The sequence below is a fragment of the Dermacentor andersoni genome, chromosome 4, assembly GCF_023375885.2.
Source record: "Dermacentor andersoni chromosome 4, qqDerAnde1_hic_scaffold, whole genome shotgun sequence".
In the NCBI taxonomy this organism is placed as follows: domain Eukaryota; kingdom Metazoa; phylum Arthropoda; class Arachnida; order Ixodida; family Ixodidae; genus Dermacentor; species Dermacentor andersoni.
In genome coordinates, this window is record NC_092817.1 from 95,266,120 (window position 1) to 95,289,730 (window position 23,611).

At 49.2% G+C, this 23,611-nt stretch overlaps 1 protein-coding gene across 2 annotated transcripts in view; it reads left to right on the top strand.

Annotated features, from left to right (window-relative positions):
- Positions 1–23,611, top strand: part of LOC126536512 (uncharacterized) — a 155,576-nt gene that overhangs the window by 48,495 nt on the left and 83,470 nt on the right. The gene's annotated exons all lie outside the window — the stretch shown is intronic.

The window sequence follows — 23,611 nt, forward strand, 5'->3', positions numbered from 1 at the left end:
CCGTCATACGGCGCTGACGCCCGGAAAAGTCGCCGCTCGCGCACGCCAGTTAAAGATTTGGGCGCCTGTACATGCTTGTCGTGCGCGCCATAATACCATTCCGCTCCCCCTAAACTATTCGAGATTACACTTTCGGTTTATTCAGGTGTTTCAGTGGGTGTGCGTTCGTTTAGTGAAATATGCAGGAGGGACTCTCCGCACATATATATTTACTCATATTAAGTCGCATGGCTAAAATATGGTAAACGCAGATGCACAGCTCGTTAACGTCTGCTTAACACCCGTTTTATGCACATTTTTTGTACAGTATATAACCAGCGGGGCCAGTCGTGGTGCAAGTGGCAAAGTTTCTGCTGATGTCCTGGCACAACGGTAGTGCACGCTTTTAGTGAACCACAGTACTCGGGCGAGGGCGGCAATTTTGTGCGAGAGGTCGAGGGACACGAAGCACATTTACGCGCATGCGTTGTAAAGTCTCTCTCTCTCTCTCTCTCTCTCTCTCTCTCTCTCGTGCACAACGCGAGCCGTGCGATTATGAAAGCTGCCTCGCCATGGTCCGCGGTGATTTGGCCGCGCAATCGCTTAAATCTGGTACTTTCGAGGGACGGGGCGGGAGGGGCGAATTTCGCGGCTAATGCGTTTCACACGTCGCCAGCTCGCGTAGATGGCATCCGAACGAGGTTGATGGTGAACAGCTAGCTGCAGCTGCGAGCAAGGCCATCGCAATAACGAGTATTCCGAGCGTGCGAGTCCGGTCATGTTTCTGCTCACACACACCGCTCAGCTACACGCGCATACTATAGTAGTGATTGATTGATTCATTGCATCGCTTTTCTTTGTTCGGCTTATATATATAAGGGTCGCCGATGCCGCGTTCCCTGTTCGTTCACTTTCGTTTTGCATCCTTTATCATGAATATAATCAAACACGTAAAATAAACGCCACGGGGAAAACACGCAGCTTCAATTACCTCAGAGTATGCACTGTCCTGGTTCAGCGGGTGTCTCCACGGCCTCTTCGTGTAGATTCACCTTAGGACACTGTCGCTCCTGATTGTTGTTTTTATCGTTCGAGCGCTACTTGCTTCATCTATGTGGATGCTATTCGCTTGCAATAAGATACGATGCCCTATTGTCGTGCTTTTTTGAAACGCGAGTAATCAGTACGTTTGCGAGCCATGCAGCCGCGTCGAAGGTCAGAATGCTTGGCCAGGATTTTAACTGACGATTGGGTGCGATAATTTCCACCCTGCGTGCATGCTGCATTGTCTTATTGACGTGTATATATGCGATCGACACACACACACACACACACACACACACACACACACACACACACACACACACACACACACACACACACACACACACACACACACACACACACACACACACACACACACACACACACCTTAATTATTACGAACCCTTATGTGCGATAAAATTTAATCTAAATTCCCGTACAATTTTTCAGTTAGAAGATGCGTGTGTATTCGATTGGTGTTCGAGACACCGAGTGCTCAGACACACCCATAGAGATACTGTTTTGTCCGAGAATTAAGCTAGTGCATGTTTGGCAGTGGATGCACGCTTTCTCGTTTTGTCTGTGTATCCGTGTAGCGCGTGCGTGGCGTGCTTGTGTGTGACAGCTTAATTCGTGCACGCGCTCCCGTGCCCCTGTTACACTGGAACAAGCAAGACGAACGGCCTTCTTGGCGCCTTTTCCGTACGTGTCTTGTGCTTACACATAAACAACGAACTTTTTTTTTGCGTGGCAAATGACATAAAGGCTGAGAGAAGTGCTTGCATCGTCGAAATTTTCCGCAGGAATCTCGAAACCCTCCCTCTCTACTGCTCTGTACTCATAAGCGTGCCCTCTCTATGCCCACACAAAAATATTGACGCTTCTTTTTTATGTATTTGTTTCTCCTACATGTTTCTTTCCCTTCCGCTTCCCGCCCATGCGCGTGTCAGCAGCCGTTATAACTATATACCAGCGTGTGGTGCGCGTACGTTTACACACGCGGCTTCATTAAGCGCCGCTATACTGCTGTCCGCCCTGTTGCGACACCAACGCCGAGCCTATATATCATCCTGAGTTCCGGCTATGGGGAAATTGTCCAATATATTGGACATCAAATACTCCGCCACTACGCAGGCCGCAGCATGTTTTAGCCCGTAAAACCCAATTGTCCAATACGTTAGACACCTACTAGCGCCACCAATGGCGTTTTGTTGAAAATGCATTAGTAGTTTGGCCACCAGGGGTTTTTGCAATGGCGGCACGGCTTTCTACGGCGACCGCCGAAAAAGTAACTGTTATTTCTCATACTTTATCGCTCGTTCGTTTTCTGTGATGAAATTTTGATTAATAAACAGATTTTGCACTTTTGAAGGCATTTTTAATATTAAATTTACCCTTTGCTACTACATACCCACTACCCCAAAAATGACCGGGTAGAGTTCCAGTGTCCAATATATTGGACATCATGCTGTGCTAAAACAGCCGATAATTGTGAAATAATAAAATTCACTTTTCGTCTCTGTAACGTACGTAAACATCAATTTCTGAAAAGCTCACAAAAATCTGTGAACTTTAATGCACCTCGGAACTCGGGAGGATAAAACGTGCAGATTATGCGCCACGGCGGGTTTCAGTTCAGTGTGGTGTCGGCCACATCCGCGTATGCGCGACGCGGGCACATATATAGTCACGAGTGATTTTGATGCAGTGAATGTATTTGATTGCTTATTTTTTAAAAAATCGGCATAGACCTTTTAGACTGCTTACGTGTGGGAATGCGAAAGCATTGTAGTCCCTTTCGTGAAATGTTTTCTTCCTCGCCTTCCCCGTCCGCGCAACCTCTCGCCGGCGCTGGCTTGCCCGCGAGGAGTTCGTAACTCGAAGGACCGCTCAGCGCCGTTCGATTGGACAGTAGCGCTTCATTTTTATTTCACGCACTATACACTCGTGACGTGGCGCCACCTCCTCCCCATTGGCTGCGCCGTCACGTGCCCAATGACGCACGCACTAGGCCACACCTTTAGTCAACGAGAACCGCCGCCATGGCGTCGGGGAAGCGTGCTCGTCCAGCACCCCGTACCGAAATGTGTACAAAATTTTATTTTCAAAGCCGTTAATTTACTTTGTTTACAGGAACCTCAGTGAGAAATTTGTCATCAGTCCGAGCATTTTGTGACGTGTCTTTATTCTTAGCGATGTGGGCCATTTTTGGCACCATCTTTCGGTCAATATATATACAGGGTGTCCCAAAGAAGCCCGCGTGTATTCGCGGGCTTCTTTCACGCTCCGAAAAACACTTTTATATAGCACGTATTGAGCAACAAAAAGCCGTGTCCGGAGTTTTTCAGGTTGCTCTACAGCTTTATAATTTACATTTTTCATCTAATTATAATATTAGAGAAGCTTATTAATGAAGACTAATTATGTAATTAGGCGGAACGCAAAATATAATCTGAGTATCTCCAAGCGACGGCAAACGACATTACCTTGGTTCTGTCCAGCTACGTGGCATTTGCATATTTTTAAAGTTTGGCTGCTGACACCTGAACGTTGGCCGGCAGTGGGAGGACGGTGATAATAGTAAAGGGAGAGAGGATCTGGTAAAAATCGAAACAGTTCACACACACACGCACAAAACAGAACGACTAAGGGAAAACGGTGAACAGCTAAAGCAGTAACCATGTGGGTCTGTTTTCCGACGCGCATACGTTTTAGGCGTGGGCGTCGCCCGGCGTAGGCGCCCGGCGTAGGCCCGGCGCGTCCGTTCACGGCTGCGATATGGTCCAATTTACGATTGGCAACGACTGCGCTGTAATACCCGTTGAAATCGGTTTCTTGTGGTTATACCACTTACGCTGGCGCCTGCTGGGACACATTTCAGCCATGCTATCTGGGGGGGGGGGGGGGGGGGGCGGCGGGCTAATTCGCAGTGTAAAAACGAACGCGTCGACGCCGAGCGATGCCCCACCGAAATATACGTCGGATACATGCGCCCTATGTATAGTTGCCACGCTGGGAATTTGAATGCACAGACTTATACAGTAATGCATGAAGGTCTGCGCGAATGTTTTACATGTATGTATGTATGTATGTATGTATGTATGTATGTATGTATGTATGTATGTATGTATGTATGTATGTATGTATGTATGTATGTATGTATGTGCGTGTGTGTGTCAGTGTGTAACGTTCACCCATGCACGTCTTTTCTCTCTCTCTCTCACACACACACACACGCACGCACGCACGATACATAAAGTCCGCGTTTTTCTCGAGAGATATAAAAATTACCCGGTTCTGCCGTTCTCCTCTGCTGCCATATCTATGTGCGTGCAGCGCAGGGCCTCGCTTCGCGAACGCAGGGCTTACGCCCTGAGGCGCCCGTGCTCGGCAATATTTCTCTCGTTCTCCGTTTCCCCCCATAATTTCCTTCCCTTCGCCCTCGCTCGCATCCTGCAACCCTCACCCTGCAGTAGTCTGTTTCCTGGTTTCAGCTGCCATTTGTCTCCTCGTGCCGCGGCCTTCCTCCTCTGTTCTTGCGTGCGTGTTTCGCCCGATAAATGATCCCGCGGATTCCCGGGAAACGGCGGGCAGTTAGGGAGCAAAGGGGAACGAAGTGCCGTTGCGAATATAGGTGCGACGAGCGCCCGCTGCATGCGCCTTTCGTGATGCTCTATGCATGGCGCGTCGAGCAATGTTGCTCTTGTTTCGGCCATTTCGCGCCTTTCCTTCCTTTCTCGTCCGCGGAACCGCGAGACTTCGCGTACTCCGAATCGGGATCCGTTTTCCAGGAACAGGGCAGCGCGGCGAACGCGAGCGTTTAGTCAGCGTCGAGAGGTGAACGGCGCATAAGTTCGCAGCGAAGAAATCGACATGCACATAGCGTACGCGTACGTGCGTGCGTGTGTGTGCGTGCAGAAAGAGAGAGGAGAGGGAGCGTGGGGGGGGGGGGGGGGGGGGGCGTGCGCAAGAATACGCGTGGATTCGCTGAATTAAGGGACAACTATTGCGTAGTTGTACATCCGCGCTAGGACTTGGCCAGGCGTCGGCGCGTCCGCATTTCGCGCTGCGCGATGCCCGCTATGTTATTTTCAGGTCGGAACGGCCTTTATGTGTTCAAGCGAACATACGTATTTTGAACTATAATAGCGGCATATATGGTTATCGGCAGGGCGAAAAGGGCTTGCCGACGTCGAAAGTATACGAGGAGAGTACGTGTGCCATACGATTCTGTCGCTGCTGCCTCGGTTATATAGCGTGGATCCATAAGATTGGGACCAATGTGAAACGGAGGATTATCGTCCGCGTTTTCTTTTTTTCTTTTTCCTATATAACGTTCACTTCTTTGGCATCGTTGTGCTGCTGTCGGGAAGATGTCGAGCGTGCATGCACTTTGCAGCCAATCTGCGAACAACTGGCGCATTTGCGCGCTGACTTCGAAACTTTGTCGCCACGTGGTTGCGTGCGCACGAGTCCATCCATATCATGCGCCCATATACCGTTGGCTGCAGCTCACACAGTTAACAGGCACCTTGCACGAACGAATTTTTCTCCTGAAGTATATATACTTTGATTCTGCAGATGTATCTGGTGCTGGCACCCGTCTCCCTCGAAGCTCTTTGCCCGTGGGCAAGTTGACCCTCAAAATGAAAGCTTCGTGTAAGCCGTCTCCAGGAGTTGCTTTGGAGAATCAGTCGGTCATATGTCGCTCAGCAAGGTGACTGATGATCAATTGACTGGTGGTTGACGAGCAATCTCCTACAGAAACGAATTGCTGTAAAAATGCGCTGTCATGTTTGGATGTTAAAGTGTATGTACACCGCCAATGTGAGCTGTGGCTAAATTTCGCAACGCGGCTTATATTGGTGGTCGCGTTTGGCAGTATGCATCGCATATAGACCGTGTATATTTAGTGCCTCTGCCTTGTATTCCTTGCTTAACGTCTGAGCGAAATTAAACAGCCTGCAGCGCTTTCGGCATTACAAGCTTGCCCGCATGGGCTGAAGGCGAAGGTGGTATATGGAAATTCACGCGGTGGGTATAGCTGTGGTCGCCGGCGGCCTTAGAAAACTTACGGTCGCATCTGTTTGTCAAATCTGGCAAGACAAAACGTCTTGTGTACTGTGTGATATTATTGAACAGCAAACGAGTGCTAATTTGAGCTTACTGGCTTATGATGTAGCTAAATACAGTAACAGCGTATATAGGATACGATAAATGGAATGGACGTACGAAGCGCATGCGCTGCACATGGACAAACAGAATGAGCAGCGCTTCCTGTGTTCATTCCGTTTGTCCTCTTTTAAGCGATAACTCGAAGTTATTAAATATGTGCCCCTACCCTCCCCCACTGATATATATTTAATGTGTTTTCTGTATGAGAATGAGAAACAGATACCTCATTGCAAGTATACTTCGAGCTCATATAAGTATGTATGCGGTTTTCTCTCTCTCTCTCTCTGTGCGCTGCATGCGTGTGTGCGTGCGTGCGTTAATTTAATAGCAAAACGATATCTCGAAACCTTCTGCCGAGAAGTATATCGGGTGATATTCATCCTGCGGCGACTCATGCGGGCTATTGCAAAAGACGCAGGCGGAAGTGCTTTGTGCCTATTTAAGCAGCGAAAGCGCCTCTCTGGCTGTATAGATATATATATATATATATATATATATATATATATATATACATATATATATATATATATATATATATATATATAATCCTCGGCAGAGTTTTTCAGGAAACTTGGAAACCTCGTGCGTTTTTAGCGAGTTCAATTTTTTTATTTCCTGTAATTCGTGCTTTCCTCGTCGATCACCTTAGGTGCGTCATATTGTTGCGTTTTCACCGTATCGGTGGGCTCCTATAAAGACGGCTGTGTTTGCCTTCCCATTAGGGAGAGCACTTAAAGTTCGCTGGTTCCGCGCTTTGTTTGCTCTATAACCGTGTTTTCCCTGCTGTTCTCTGGCGGCGGGCATGGGCAGAGTTGTATACGGGGAAGGTCATGTGATGGCGCCGGCCGTTAACGAGCTTCACCGTGAGCGTATAAATCTTACGGGGACGGAAAAAGGGGCGGCACAAAATACAATAATAAAAATACAGTGTAGGGAGGCATGCGATGTTTTTTATGCATATACATATAGTTGCTGAAGGCTGGACAGCTTTGATGCACTCTCAGTGCTTCCTTCGACAACTCATTGCATGCGATTTTGTTGTGTAGCATTTTTCTCGCAAAAGTTGAAAAAAAGGAAATTTGCACTATTGGCTTTCGCTGCCGACGCGCTTGCAGTTACTTACAGAACATGGTCGTTGCAAATATATATATACTATACTAGTTCTGCGTGCTCTGTAGTTGGCATCAGTGTTACATGATAACGCCACAGCGCTGCTGAGTGCATCGCCGCGTGATTGGAGACGTAGGCGTAAGCAGCGTAAAGGGGCTTTGAAATAGCCGCGTTGGTGGCGCCACCTTGTTGTGTAGACTTTAACAAAAGAGGACACATATCGACGTCTCTCTGTATGATTGATTGCAATGACAAACCATATTCTACTTGGCTGCTACAGGGTAAATCTTCGCAGCGACCTAAATGGCTAGCATGCAACGAATCTTTTATTTTGCGATGAGAACACCGACGTAACACACACGCACACGCAGCACGCACACACATACACGCAAAATGCAGCAGATCCAACGAGTTGGAATCTATATACAGTAAAGCTTTGTGTGTGTGCATAGAGTCGATACACGAGTTTGTGTTTATTGAATGTCCGCACAAAGTGACTAGGAATGTTTTATTAGGACATTGTAGATATAGAATAATGCGACGCTGCCGCGTATGCGTGTAGGTGAGCGTTCTGGTTCTTTCTATTGCGATATCAATTGTGTGGATGCTGCAGGCGCATTTTTGCCCTTGTCGTCGTCGTGATGTTCTGTATGAAGTCCAAGGGGCACAAGATCGTCGCCGCGCACGTATGCTGTATGTGCGAGGGCAAGTGAGCGAGGGTGGAGAGCCGACGATGCTGGGCTCGATCTCGCGCGCGCAAGGGCGGAAAGCGATGAGGAAGCGCGCCGTCTTCCGCCGCACTCAAGCCACCGGGGGAAGGGGGCGTTCTCCTCCGTCGGAGGGCCCTCTTGAAAGCGATCTGCGATAGGGACTGAGTTCTGACAAATTCGCGTGCGTTGTTCTTAGTTCGTGTTGAAGCGAGATGCAGCACGAAGGTCAGTTGGCTCGCTGCTGCTGCCGCGATTTCTGACTCCAGCGTTTTGACAGCGGGTGTGCGCGGTTCATAGCTGTCTGCTAATTTGCTATCGCTGTCGATGCTTCGCCTATCGGGCGAAATTGCGACTTTTTGTTTTCTTTCCCCCGCACGGCCGGCGCTACCGCTGCCGGGGATGCGCGAAGGTAAGCGCCATCTGTTGGCGATGCAAGGAACCCAGTGGCGCGCGCCACGCGTCCTCCGCTGTGATTGGTTGGTTCATTCGGCTAGAGAACAGCCACGCCACAACACAAATAGCCACGAAAACTCGGCGAGATTCCCAAGGGAAAGCATCGATTTAAAAGAAAACGATTTTAAAGTGTTGCGTTTGGACGAAACGTCGCAAGATGTCGCTACTAGCGTGCCACAGCGGTCCACGTCTTCGGTGTCCGGTATATTATGTCCGTAAACTGTCATGTCTCTACGGATAAGCTAAAGCTCTAGGCCGTCAGGCTAAATCTCTGTTGGCGCTCAGCGCAGTGTCATCGCTGTCGGATATTTGATTTTCCTTTACACAGACAAACCATGGCGAGACCGATGTTAGAGAGAGAAGCAATAGACGCCAAGTGGCTTATCGTAGCCTAGTACAGTGAACTCTCACTTGAGTGAACTACAAGGGACCGAAGGAAATAGTTCACCTAACTGAAAGTTCACTAAACTGAATATTCACTAGACCAAAATAAGACATGGCATACAGAGTCAAAAGTTTGAAGTGCAATTCATGGTGCAAAAGACATGGCATCCACAGTGTTAGAAATGTGTGAAATGGAATTTGTACATATCAACAAGTACAACGTTCATAACAGTTATAATGCTGCCTTTCTCACTTAGAAAAAAAGTCTGTAATCTTCTTCTGCACTTGTACTATTAAAGCACAGGAAGTAACAAAACTGTCCAAAGAGTCAATGTTTTTGTATACTTCTGGCACAGCTTGCTGTTGAGGCAGAAAGTCTCTCAACATTCCAATGTACCCTACAACCTCAGTTAAAATTATAGGGCTTGAAACTGGCTTGGCAGTTGCCTCTTCCTCGTCTTCTTCGCCTCTTAAAGAAAGAGACGACGACCATGCCGCAACTAGCCGGTCGAAAAAAACACACACCACGTGGTTTGTGGTGTGACAGATCGCCGCTTTGCTGTAGCGGCATTGTAAGCACCAGCGATGTTCATGGCCTCCGAGATTACATGCTTGCTCGTTTGTGCAAGTAATCTCGGAGGTCATGCCTCGTTGTCGTTCGTTTTCCGCGCCGCCGCTTTGCCCCAGGGGCGCTGTAGCGACATTGCCGCTGGAGCGGCGGTTTGACGAGGGTGGGCATCGGTTCTGATCGCAAAAATAAGCCTTGATCCTCTGCGCGAGTTCGTTAAACTGAAATATTGACTGTTCCGAAATTCGTTTAAGTGAAACAATTTTGCATAGAATCTATAAGAAAACTGTCGGGGATTTTTAAAAAGTTCGTTGTTCTGAAATGTTCGATAAACCGACGTTCGTACAACTGAGAGTTTACTGTAGTAGTGTCAGCAGCCCTAGCTGCCGCATACGTTTTACCAAACTTCGCCTTGAGTTTTATGTCAGCTCTTTCTAATACTCCCTTAGACCTATTTCCTCATTGGCAAGTGCGCTTCTCTGCACTGCACATTTGTACAAATAATGGCGGCACCGGTCATCGTTCAAATCCACATGGAGTGTTAGCTGCACATACTGGGGCTTGTCTCTTGCGCATTGTTTCGTCACGAGAGCCACGTCTGCGTTTTCCATGCCACGATACAAGCAAACTGTGCTTGAACATGCTGTTTGCAAAAACAACTATGCTGCCATTGGTTTAGCAGACTGCCTCACAGAAAAGCTAGCTTTACAACAATGGAAAGGGTCTATTGCCACTGCAATAAGTTGTTTCGCTGTGTAGGACGGTAACAGCTTGAGATAACTACGTCTAGCTATAGCTTCTAACACGCTATAAGGTATACAACTGAGCTTATCGAGCGCAAAGCCAGTTGCCCTTCGCTCTCACTCCAGTTTGAGCTGGGAAAAAAGAGGGATAAAGGAACGGTCGATACAGTGTTTCGAGGTGCGCGTGCTGCCTCGAGGGTGCGGAATACGCCGTTGCGAAGAAAAAAGGGAGAAACAATAAACAAGGCGAACTGCTTCTTGGAAGCGCCAGCGCGATCTTTCGTCGTGTCTTGTTTTGGGTCTTCCTCTCGATTTTCATCCCGCGCCGCGTTCTAAGGAATCCGCCGCCTTACTCCGTCGTCGATACTTTTTCCTCCCTTATTTTGTGGGCGTCACCTCCTCTTGGTCGCGGTCCGTGGCCCTTGTCAATGAACACGCGGCGTTTTGTTCGCTTTGTTTTGCGCTTTATCGGAGAAGACGGAGGCGCTGCGTGCGGAGTGCGAGCATTCGGGCACGGAGAGAAAGTAAGGAACGGGCGACCGGAGGCGCTCACTTCTTGTAGCGGCCTGTACACATCCCATCAGGAGTCTCGGGAGAGGCTCCGGGACGCACAGTGGGCGGGACCGGGGAGGTTCGGAGAGTGGATCAAAAGGGATGTAGCTGCTGGGAAGAGGGACGCGCGGTGAGCCTGAAAAAAAGCCGCAGAGGATGGGATGGCGGAGGGAAGGCTGTCTTGTTTCTTCGAACTTTTGCGTGAAGCGATGGAGTAGCGGTGAAGATGTTCTTTTACCTGGCTGTCTTTCCGATGAACAGACCGCGAGTGCGCCTGTGCGGGTGTGTGTTTGTGTATACGTGTGTGTGGGTGCGCGCGCACGTGCGTGCGTCTTTCTCTCAGAATGGAAACAGGCCGTTGCCCTGTTCCTCTCCTTAGGCTTTATTTTTTGGCTGTCCTCCAGCAAGCTTGTACAGCGGCAGATTCGCTCTTTTCCCGGGGGAATGGTGTTCGTAGAAACGAACGGGGATGATTACTTTGCTACTCTAATATATATATATATATATATATATATATATATATATATATATATATATATATATATATATATATATATATATCAGCGTGCATTATTTAAAGTACATTGGTAAAGTATCCAGAGAATCTCTGTCTCTTTTCTGAAGAAGGATGATGAGTGCAGTATCCCAGCCTAACAATATTCACTTTCTTATGATTAATCGATCAGTCTACCGTGGAAACCGCGGCAACTTATGAAGCATGTGATATTTTATGTCTTGCATATAGTACGATAAAGCCGTGACACGTGTATTGAACAATACCACGCGCTGCATGCAGCTCCTTTTTTCTGCTTCACTTTAACATGTGCATGAAAAGAAAACATATCGCCTTATATTTTATAGAACGTAAGTGATATGCGGTAGTAAAACCAAACTGTGGGAATTACGCAGTCAGGGTTGATGTCCACTAAAATTTAAACGCCTGGTATACCAGACGAACATTAATTTCGACTTCTGTCAAGGCGCGCGCCTCCTTCATCATTTGGCCGTCAGTCGCTCCGCGTGGCGGTGTGTAATATCACGCATAAAACCGAAACGGAGAAAATCCAAATCATTTTTGTCGTTACACGTTGAGGATGACAACTGGGCTCGCCTTGACCATAGGAGTGATACACTTATAAAAAAAAATACACCGACAGTTACGATACTCCCTAATGTGAAATTTGAGCGCAGCTCCATACGTGTTTTCATTTCGCGGGTCAATAATTTGTGTTGTGAATATATAGGTGCACGGTTTATATTGGGAAGAGGACGCTGTGGCTAGCGCGGCTGGCGCGGACAATGTCTCGTGCGGCACGTTAATTACAAACGGAGTGAAGTGTGGGCAAGACTACCTGACTACATCCCCAAGATGACAGCCCACGAAGTCCGCGTGGCGATCTACGCCGATGACATTGCACTGTTCGCGTGCGGGCCCACGGCCCTCGGCTTCCAAGTGCGAGAATCCCTGCAGTCGGCGATCAACGCCGTCGATGAATATCTCGCCAGCATAGGGCTCCAGCTCTCGGCGTCAAAAACTGAGGCGTTGTTAGTACACCCCCGTGCTCGTGCGCGCTTCGAACTGCCTTGTCTCACGCAGAGAAAAGTGCGCTATCTCGGACTTGACATCGACTGCCGGGTCAACTTTAACGCCGCCGTCTCCCAGCTCTGCAAGAATTCTAAGAAGGTGGCTGGCGCCGCACGCTCCCTGCTCGCCCGTGGTCGTGGTTGTACACCGCAACTTGCGCTTCGAGTTTACAACTCCGTCGCAACAACGCGAGCACTCTATGCGCTTCCCCTCACGAACGCCAGAGCCACCAACTGGAACGCCATCGACATGGAGCACCGCACCGTAATTCGTCAACTTTACGGGCTTCCTCGCAACTCGCAAGTAGGAGCAACTCTCGCCGAAGCGGGAGTCTGGCCGCCCTCACTTCGCGCACGGAAGCAAGCGATGAACCACATCGAGCGCCTTCAACGTTCGCCACAGGGACAACGCCTCGTTTGTCGCCTCCACACCCTCGAGGGCTCGGGCATGGGCCAGCGTGCCACCGAGTTCAGCGCACTCGTCGCGTCGACGCCGCAATTCCTACCTCTGCCGGTATCGCCGCACGCCTCCGCGCTACTCGATGTAAACACCACGGTGCCAGGCGTCAAGTCCAAGCGTCGAACAGCTGTTTGTGCTATGCAGCAGGAAACGGCCGCACTGCTACACGAGCGCCTAGGGGGCCGGCTGCTCGTTTACACCGACGGCTCCGTGGCGAGTGATGGTTCTGGTGCTGCAGCGTGCACGGGGCCGGATATTTGCGCTACACGGCAGTGCCGCCTTCGTGTTGTGTGGTCGTCGACGGTGGCCGAGCTTGCGGCGATCGACCTAGCCGCTGATCTCCTGCTTCAACAGCGCAGTGTTGTTTCTGCCGCGATCCTTTCGGACTCGCGCGAGGCACTGTGTATGCTGGCGAAGGATTACCTTGGACCTCCGTTGGTGCAGCGCGTCGGCTCAAAGCTCCGCCATCTCGTCAGCCAGGGCTGCGATTTGGCGTTGCAATGGGTTCCAGCGCACATCGGCCTGCTAGGGAACGAAGCCGCGGACGCTCTCGCAAAGCAGGCTCACTCCCTGCGCTTCCCCCTCGCTACCTCGGTCAGCGGCTTCGACGTGGCCAAAGCAACCATTCTGCGAACGCTCCGTGCGCAGCATCCGGACCAGCGCGTCGCTGCGGGTGCGTCACTTCGACTCCTCCCCCGCGTGGGCTTCTCCCGGGCGGACCGCTCTTTCCTGCTTCGCCTGCGCGTCGGCTGCTACAGGACGGCTGCTAGAACGCACAGGCTGCAGGGAATTGGCGACCCCGCGTGCAGCAACTGCGCCGATTTGGACACGCTCGACCACTTGCTACTTCGCTGCCCTGCCTTCGATGTGGAGCGCACGGACTTGTGTACAGTCTATCGGCGACTGGGACTGACTTACGATACGGCGACAGCGCTGCTATTCCCTGCAGCCCACTCGTCCATCGTGAAGCACGCTCTTTCGGCACTGCTAGACTACTGTAATGCGACGCACTTGAGAGCGCGGCTCTGAGCCCCGCACTCACATTTTTTTCCCCCTTGCCACGCTCGACCTGTCTTTCTCTCCTTCATCTTTTTCTTCCCATTCCCCCTTCCCCGTGCAGTGCTGTTGAGGTGTCCTCCTGTGAGAGACAGTTACGGCGCTGCACTCATCTCTTCCGTTTCCTTTCCTAAAATCACTTCACACACACACACACGCGACTGCCTCGCCAATCGGGAGATCGCGAGAGGTAGCGCGTAAGTGACGCGTAAGCGCGATTCATAGCAGCAGCCGCAGACAAACCTTCGCTCATGCAGCGCTTTGTTTCCATATGTTTGACGCGCGATACTTTGGCGCCATCTCGTAGCCACCGTCGCTGCAGAGTCCTCATTGCGCGGCACTGCGCTTTTCTTCTCACGCTTTCGCCGTATCCTTCTACTCCGCTTTCCGCCTTGTGGTTCCGCTGCACCTACCTCCTCCGCTTTCCTCCTCGCGTTCTTTTCGCTATCGCTGTTTTTCATCACCCGCTGCGCTCCGCTTTCGCTCTTTCGTCCTTTGCTGTACTCGTTCTCTCGGTTGACGCCGAGGCACGCCGACGCTCAACGCAGGCTCTAAAATGTTGGCCGCCTGTTTTATTTAGTCGTTTGAACTTGGTTGTGTTCTGGCTTCACTGAAGAGCATGCAGTAATTGTGACGATGTAAACGGTGACGGAGTGCGTGAAAAAACGTTCCCGCACACTGATCATGTGGAGCGTGCAGCAGCCCACGCCCACGTCTTTGTCTGTCCGTGTTTGCTGTGGGCGGTACCGCTCGTACTTATGTCGTCGCGCAGAGAGCTGTATCTTTTTGCGCAGCCGTGTGCCCTCCGGCGGTGTGCGTTGCACTTCGCGTGCGTACTGCCAATGGGAAACCGGTCCGCGCGCAGTTCGGTTCTTTCATGCCGTGTACGCGAGTCGTTCGCCCTCTGCGGTGACCGCCCGCGCCGCACGACCTTGCCCCATAAAGCGGCTATGCAGGGAATGTCTGTGCACGCGTTGCTTACACGCATCCAGAGGCAAAGGTTACGGAACGCGGTAAACCAAAAAAAGAGAAGAAAGAGTGAAAAGCTAGCGATGTCAATGGTCGCTAGGCGCGCAATTTGAATGTATACATATTGGAAAACAGCGGATTAGGGTTTGATTTATCCTACATGCCTAAAGGACAAATGGTGCAATAGAAGCCCTCTGGACTGATGTATGCGGACGACACAGGGCTCTTAGCGGGCAGTAAAGGAGGTTTACAGACACTTGCAAAGAATACGAACTTTACTGAATCATAAATCTGAGTGGTGTCTATGGGTGGAGCGCCTATTTCAGTGCCCCACTGGCTTCTGCGACTCGCCGGGCCTGGTAAAGTTCGCCAGCTGGCTTCCCAAGTCTAGTTCGGTGAGTCGCGCCTCCCACGACCAGTTAGTGAGTGAGTCCGTAATTAGCGGCGAGACGGCGTGTGCCGGCCGCCTCGGGCATTCGTATATGATGTGCTGAAGTGTCGGTATTTATTCACACCAGGGCATTTGTCTTTGTGTCTGTCGGGGTACGCCTTGTGTAGCCTGTGCAAGAGAGGGAAGGTGTTCGTCTGTAGTCGGCGTCAGTCCCTTGCCTGCCCCCTTTTGAACTTGGGATGAGGAGGAGCCTTTGTTCATCGGCCGAATCTTTAGATCTGCAATATTTCTCGTGTCATGCTGGGTGTGTGTGTATATGTTTGGGGGTGGGTGTTCCGCGACTCGGGCCTGCCATATCTCGAACCAGGCGGTCCGAATATCTGGCAATGCAGCGACAAATCTAGGCCTCAAGTTTAGCACAGAGAAACCAGGAATTGTGATCTTTAATGAAGAGACGAGCAATTACGTAGTGTCAATTCAACAGCAAGTCATGCCCATAGTCAAGCAATATAAATACCTCGGCGTAGGCATAAACGAAGGAAAGACTTACTCAAGCACCCACCAAGAGAATCTGGAAATAAGGGGGAAGCGGAGTTCTGTAGTAATGAAACACAAGTCACTGTGGGGCCACAGTAAATATGAGGTGGTGCAGGGAATCTGCAAAGGAGTAATGGTGCCAGCGACAACGTTCGCGAATGCCTGGACAGAAACAAAAAGGGCCATGGAGATTTACAAGAATGAGAAGAAAGAAATTAGAAGGGAAGATCTATACGATAACACAAAGGGCAGTGCCTTGCTATTTGAGGCTCGAGCAGGTCGCTTAACGACAGTAACATACCGGAGCAAATATTCCTAACTAGATTAGGCATGTGTGTGCTGCAGCAAAAATCCGGGTTTTCACCCAGTGAGAACCGTAGGTAACGTGCGCCTTCCAAGAGTGCTTGTGTTTAAAGTGGACGGAAGCGGGAACAAGTCAGCAGTCGAGATAAGCAAGAGACGCTTAGAGTACTGGTGGAATAAAAGCAGGAAAGAGATTGACACGACCGAATCTCCGACAGTCATAGCTAGCAGTACAATATAGATTTTGAAGGAAAAAAGAAAGAAACGATTAAGGAGATGTATACAAAAATGCTATAGACAAACAACATGTATAGCATACCTGATTAAATCAAGCAGGCTAGGTGACTATTTGTCACGACCCCGTGCCAATGGCGACGTCATTAAATCACCATCATCATCAGCGCCGTTGTTGAACATGTTTATTTGCTCTTTAAAATGATACTTTTTCCTCGGGACATCTTAAGTTTACAGATAAACTTGTCGTTTCATGAGCCCCGCTGGACCATCGTGTGATGCTGAAGAAACATCGCAAGTGCATTCAGAGCAGTCAGACCGCAGAAAGCGGATTGTACAGTGTATCGTGAGGAGTGAGCTACTCGTTAAAATTGCAGGACCAGAAAGTGTTGTTGCTGTAAGGGAGTTATCGTGGGTAAACGAAACGTGCACTGGACAGTACCATTGCAAAGAGACGGATTGTGCGATCCTTCGTTCTTCAGTTCGTTTGTTTGTTCGCTCTTTTGTTTGACGTCATGTAAGTAACGACTGCCAGCTGGGTCAGTATGCTGTGCAGGTGACTATTGTCGACAGAGAACCCTGTCGGCAACGCACTATCGAACACTATGGAATCAAGCGCGCTGAAAACTGAATGGCGATAGCACAGCCCACTACAGTTACATGAGCTGCAATGGGCTTACTGCATGGCGCTCGCGTGAGTATAGTTCCTGACACCGCATGACCACCACTTCCGGTTAATGCTATTGACTTATCCGGCCTCCTGCTGCATATCCGTAGCCGTGCTGCACTTGGCGTGCTTCGAAATGGCCGCATACTAAAAGGCGATGCATAATTAATTATTTGTTGTTCTCTAAGTCACTTTAAGCGTCATATCGTATAGTTACGGAATCAACAGCTCTAAAAAAGAGTAAAAAATAAACGACACCGAAGCAGGAAAAGAGAAAAATATAAAAAAGAGGTTGTTGAACCTGCCCAGGGTATATAGTGTAGTCAGCCGGCTGCAGACGGCGCTTATGCAGGTTCGGCAAGACAGTGCCTCATACTGCCGTTTGGGGAAACACGACTCGGAGGAGACGAAAACAAACACGGCAGGTACCATTTGCATCTCCCTCACGGTGTCGTGTCGTTTTATGTTGCTTCCCTTGCAATTTTACCGACTATGTATAACCTGGCAGCCGACTCTATACCGAAGACGGTGTAGATCAGTGGAATGTAGAGCTGACACAGGCCCCCGTGTTGCATGCTCTCGTGTTGTGTCAAGACAATCTTGTCGTTCCCGTGCGTGTAAGCGAAGCCAGACTCCACGTCGCACACCAGTGGCGATCGCCGGCAACTTTAACTATATATACCGCGTTTCGAAGCCGGAAAACCGAAAACGAACATGTATATACGCTTGTGGGAAGTACGTTCGATGTGGACTTTGCCGGCAATCCGATCTGATTGGTAGTATGCACCCCTTTCATCGGCTCTGCCTATATGCGTAATAACATATACCGTACGGGAGAGGAGGTGTGTGCGCGACGTGTCCTCCCCGGAACATGTATACCCGTATACGCGTCAGGTACTTCAGTTAGCCTACCTCGCGGTGGTTCACGTACGCGGGGGGAAGGCGCGTATGATAAGGATGGTCACGCTCCTTTATAGAGTTACGTGTCCCACGTGAAATAAATGGTTTATATGGCTATCCATCTAAAGCGAGCACATTTTGCGACTGAGTGCACTTGCATTAGTATACATTGCTCTTGGCTCTCGAAGGACTCGTCAAATGGATAACCTGTATGCGTTCGCCTATATATGCCTTGTGTTCGGAAATCATTAACATGTGCTCTCTCTCTCTCTCTCTCTCTCTCTCTCTCTCTCTATATATATATATATATATATATATATATATATATATATATATATATATATATATATATATATATATATATATATATATATATATATATATATATATATATATTCTCATGCGCATGTACCCATACTTCAGAAAAATATAGGTCTTCCCTTCACTATCTCTCTTTAGGCTCGCGCGGCTGCCTGATTCTGCTGCGTGAGGCTTCGCTGACGCGCCGCCATGGTCTCCGTCGGCTGAGAAGCTCGCCGTATACCGGCTGTATCCGGTTAAAAGAAAGACAAGAAAGAAACCCGTATTGCCTTTATGAAGAAAACGATGAACACGGGAAGAGGCCGTATAACTCGTCGATATAACTTTCCCGGCTGCCTTGCATGATATGCGAGAGAAGCTGCAGGCGGTCGTACGTATAATAGAAAGTAATAAAGTTGGCGCACAGCCGTTCTGGGATAGCGTGCTCGTTGGTGGGGCCGTCATATGATGCTGTGTTGTGCGGACGACCCGAGAAAGACTTGTTAGCCGCCGCTGACGCTGCTTTCACTTGGTATCTATTTTTTGGGCTTGAGATGTTCTGGAGATGCCAGCGGGAATGAAGTGCTTCACGTCGTGTGAGCTCTTTTTTTTTTCTTTGCTTTTTCATGGCGGCGGTTCTGAATAATGCAGAAGCGTGTGGCGGCGCGCTGTCGTCAGGCTTCTTCCCTGTAGCAAGTACGCCGCTGCAATAATACATCCGCAGCTTCCCCCCTCTTGGCGTCGCTGCTGCATGTTTAATTTGTTTCCGTGCAGTCGCGATTGCTGTGTATAAGAGTTCCTTTGGGGCAAAGTTTTTTTGCGAGCACGGGCTTGTATCCCTCGCAGTAAAACAACAACAAAAAAGCAGCATCGCTGCGTAGCGTGGTTGTTTCATAACAGACTTGTGTGAATATTTAATGAAAAAAAAAGGTTTTATTACGATTTTTGGCTCTTCGTTGGTAATCATAACGATGATTAGTAGGGATCAAAATGAGGAATTTTGTTTTTCTCCTCAAATGAATTGATTGTGACTGTTTGGCCTGTGATAAATTTATCAGTCCATGTAGACGAAAGGTACCGTACGACGCGAAACCCGTTGGAGTATAAGGTTCGACGCGGATGGCTGTCGTGGTTGCCTTTTGTATACACTGTATATATAGGCTGCACTGCATGGGGCCCACTTCCCTCCCTCTCGAGCTGCGCGCTGGCTTGCGTAGGCCTCTGACGTGTGAGAAGTTTCAGTGAAGTTTTGTGGTATATATAGGTGAGGCTGCCGTGGTCGATATTTCTTTCTTTTTTATTTTTGTCGTGTTTTCGATGTGCGCTAGTCTCCGGATTTTCGCGAAACATCCGCGGCGCGCTTAGGAGACCAGTTCTATCCTCTCCGTGACTAGATCCCACCCATTGTTCAAGATGAATTTTTATACTTGCATTCTTCTGGTGCGAATGAGTGATCATCGCGGCGGAGCGGTGGCCGCGCGAGTCCGAACCGGGGTCCGAACGCTGCGCTGTCGGACCGTAGCTGCCCCGTCGCCCACACGTATAGCAACGCTCAGTTGTACGACCCCCCGCACATTCCGCAGCGCCTAGGTCGTCCCTCTGTTCGGCCTGCGCTTGCAAAGAGCAACCGCTCCCGTAGTCTGTGAGGCCTGTATACCTTACTCCTTGGGTAAGACGGAAGAATGAACTTGAAAATCGCGTTTAGGCGTTCCTTGTATTCCTAGGGTACGGATGCTGCCGTCGTTTTCTATAGCTTCCGCATGCTCGATAACAGCTGAGGGACATCGCTTTTCGAGTGGGCTCTTATTGCCGGCTGGTGCGTTACGAAAGCGAAATAGAAAACGTATCTTTTTTTTTTTTTTTAAGTGTGGGGAGAAAGTATAGCCGTCTCTCTGCTCACGTTTCTTGTAAAAAACCGCGTTTCTTGGCCTAAACACAGATACGAAGGCATATAACATCGTGTGTCAGTTTCAACTTTACTTCCAGAACAGGTTACCTGATCTGGTAGCGTATGGCCATGTTGATGCTGTACGCCCTGTACTTTAATGCCCCCATCTCGCGGTATACTCGAAACACACTTCACGGGTGGGTTTCATCGTTTGCGGCTACTTAGCGGTCTAGATTAAATTAGTATCAATTTTCGCGAAAGCTGACGGCAATATTGCGCTTAAACCAAATGCATATACAGTTCCGCATGCTACGTACCTACTTAATGTCCGGGATGATAGTTTTCATAAACGCTTCCAAGTTAATTTTGGAAAGGATTAATGGTAGTGCGTGTTATAATGTCTAGGTCAATTACACATAGGGGACCCTGATCATAGGAAGGAAATTTACAGACGAATAAAAATGGGTTGGTGTGCATATGGCAGGGATTACCAAATCCTGACTGGCAGCGTACCACTGTAGCACGAAAAAAAAAAAAAGTGTGCAATCATTGCATTCTACCGGCACTAACATAGGGGGCAGAAACTTGGAGACTGACAAAGAAGCTCGAGAACAAGTTAAGGACCGCCCAAAGAGGGATGGAAGGAAAAATGTTACGGGTAACGTAAAGAGACAGGAAGAGAGCGGTCTGGATCAGAGAGCAAATGGGGATAGCCGATATTCTAGTTGACATTAAGACAAAAACAAATGGAGCTGGGCAGGCCATGTATAATGCGTAGGGTAGAGAACCGGTGGACCATCGCAGTTACAGAATGGGTGCCAATGGAAGGGAAGCGCGGTTGAGGGCGGTAGAAAATTAGGTGGGCTTCGTCTTGCCAGTGGACATAAAAATAAGCTGCTGCTGCAGCAGCAGCGGCGTGACATTATATAAGGTCTCGCGGAGTCTCTTGTCACGGGCTCACCCACAGGTAGCGCGAGCAGCCTTGACTGGGAATGTCGCCCTGCAAACATTGAGAGAAAAACAACAACTTTTATTGACGTTACCTCTGCCAAGACCTGTGTTGGTGACATATCTCGGGGTACAGGTCGGTGACATCTTGGGGTACAGGCAGTTTTTCAAGATTTGAATTAAAAATAAACAAAGACGAGAACGGAGATGAACGCTGGAATGTCAAAGGTTAAACAAAGGTTAATGGAAAGGCCCCGGCGAACATTGGGATCGCTTGTAAAAGGGGCCGAGGTCGCAGGAACGGATGAAAAATTGTAGCCTTGCTTCCGCGCAACAACAGCGTTTGTGTAAGTAAGACCGATGTGCTCGGTGGGTGTTGGGTTTCGCGTTTCGTTTTCTGCGCTGGAACTTCTGCATCTGACAGGGAAAGAGAAATAATACAAACTTTATTATGCCTTTGGCTCCTCCCGTGCTGTAAACTATATACTGACAAACAATACTTCGACGTCCATATAGGGCTGTACTGGTAAGCGATTTCAGCCGATTTTGATGACATGCTGTACCAATGCCTTTCTCCTTTCCAAGTCTCTTCCCCACTTCACGATTGCTCACATATCTGTATGGATGTGCGCACACACACAAACACGTGGTGCAGGCGCGGCGTCTATTTGAAGGAAACGCGCAGGTGCTGCCGACGCGCATTCAATCATCCGTGTTCTTCATTCCTCCCTTCCTTGTTATGACACATTCCGTTTCTCTCGCACTGAACTTGTTTTGACGGTCTCTCCCTCGCTTTCCGCTTGTCGGGGTTGTGGCGAGCCGCGGTTCCCTCGTGCACGCACCTCACTGTACATATCGGTGTCGTGTTGTTTCCAACGTCCCTTCCGGCTGAAATCGCGCTCTTGATTTAGAAGTTTCTGAACGATATACTAGCTGGAGAAAACAGCAAGAGATTGAAAAGTGTCACTGCGGATTTATAACTCGGCCGAAAATTGAGGGATTGCTTTTCTGCGCTTGTCAACATCACAGACGTGAAAAAGATCTTCTACCGTTTCGTGTTTATTTTTCTTTCCCCGCTGCCTGCGCGGAATGAATCAGAGAGGGGCAGTATTTTGCTCTCTGTTTTAACTGTGGGCCATAATAGCCGTATACCGCAGAGCCAAGACAGTAAAAGCAAGAGGAGGGCGATAGAACGGGCGCGCTCTCTCATAAACCGTTACTATCTGGACGATCCCGCAAAGCTAGCTCGCGGTTTGCAGCAGCTGTTGTTCGGGTGCTTAAAAATGCGAGCTATATATTTCATTCGTTTCCCGGAGTGCTTGTTGCGGGGAAGTATATGTATTTCACTGTCCTTGTTCACTCCGTTCTCGGCTGGCAGTGCTTGTGGCGCCGTACTCATCGGCGAAGTACAGCTGCTGAGGTTCTTACACCTGTACTGTTTTTCGGCGACCACTAACGAAGGTAACGATTTCTAACCACTCTCTAACTTCTGCTGAACAACGCAGCGAAACTATTGAGTGCCAGGCAACTCGCATGTGTGTCTTGCTGCCTCGCAACGCTTCTTGACATTACATTTAAGATGCCTCCACTGAACGCATCCCCATTTTCTTTATCCGTCTTTACGGCGGGTCGCCAATAGAAAAGATTTTCGGCGCGTTACCTCGTTGTCAGCGTCATCATGTTAAAAAATTAACAATAGGCGCCCGCTCTACCAGCGTGCGATGACCAGACGTTTAGTCAGCCTGCGTGTAACCATGAAAGCTGTTCTGCTTGACACGGTTCCGCCATATTGTCAACATTCGCCACGTTCGTGCTTTAAACCAATCATAGATGGCGCAACTGCCTTGCAAGTCAATTAAAGCTGCTGATATGATGGCGGAATTCGACGATGTGGCGGAATTTGAAAGTGTCTCAAGAATAACATTCCAGGGCGCTGTTGGTCTATAGACCAACGGCGCCCTGGAATGCAAGCCATATATGGCTTGCGGTCTCTCGTGCATTGCCATTGTACTCGGCTTGTGCGCTTTGCTTTCGTCTCGTGCTTAATAGATACTGATGGGCTATAGTTTGGTGAGCCATGATATTGAAGCAGCGCCTGTGTATGTCCTTTTCATGTGTGCGTGAACGTGTCAGATTTAAGTGCGCTGCTTCAGTGTATTTGCCTCACTCTTTGAGTATAGTCTACGCGCATAACGTCATCTGATTCGATGCTTTGTACAGCAGCTGCGCATTTTTCGTGGAGACCGCGAGAAAGACAAGCTCTTTTTTATCTCCCTCGATCCGTTCCGATCATTGCAGTCATACACATATAAAATTAACCGAAATTTGCGTTCGAATTAAACGAGTTTTCCGTCCGTAGCAATCTATACATTCTCGCCAGGACTTTCCACGGAGTGCATTCGAATTGAGAGAAATGTCTAGTTGGCCGAGGTCGAATTAATGGGAGCCGATTGTATTAGCCTACGTTGCCTCCAAGCTGCAGGGCGCCATTGCGCTCGTCTCGTTCTGCACCTATGTAACCGCAGGTGAGGAGAAAATGTGCTGGAAATAAAAGCAGAACGTTTACATGCTCGATCAGCTTGCTCATGCTGGCTGTGACTATATACCAAAGGCGCGCTGCACGTTCTGGCCTCCGACTGTCCTGTCGTTAGAGCGG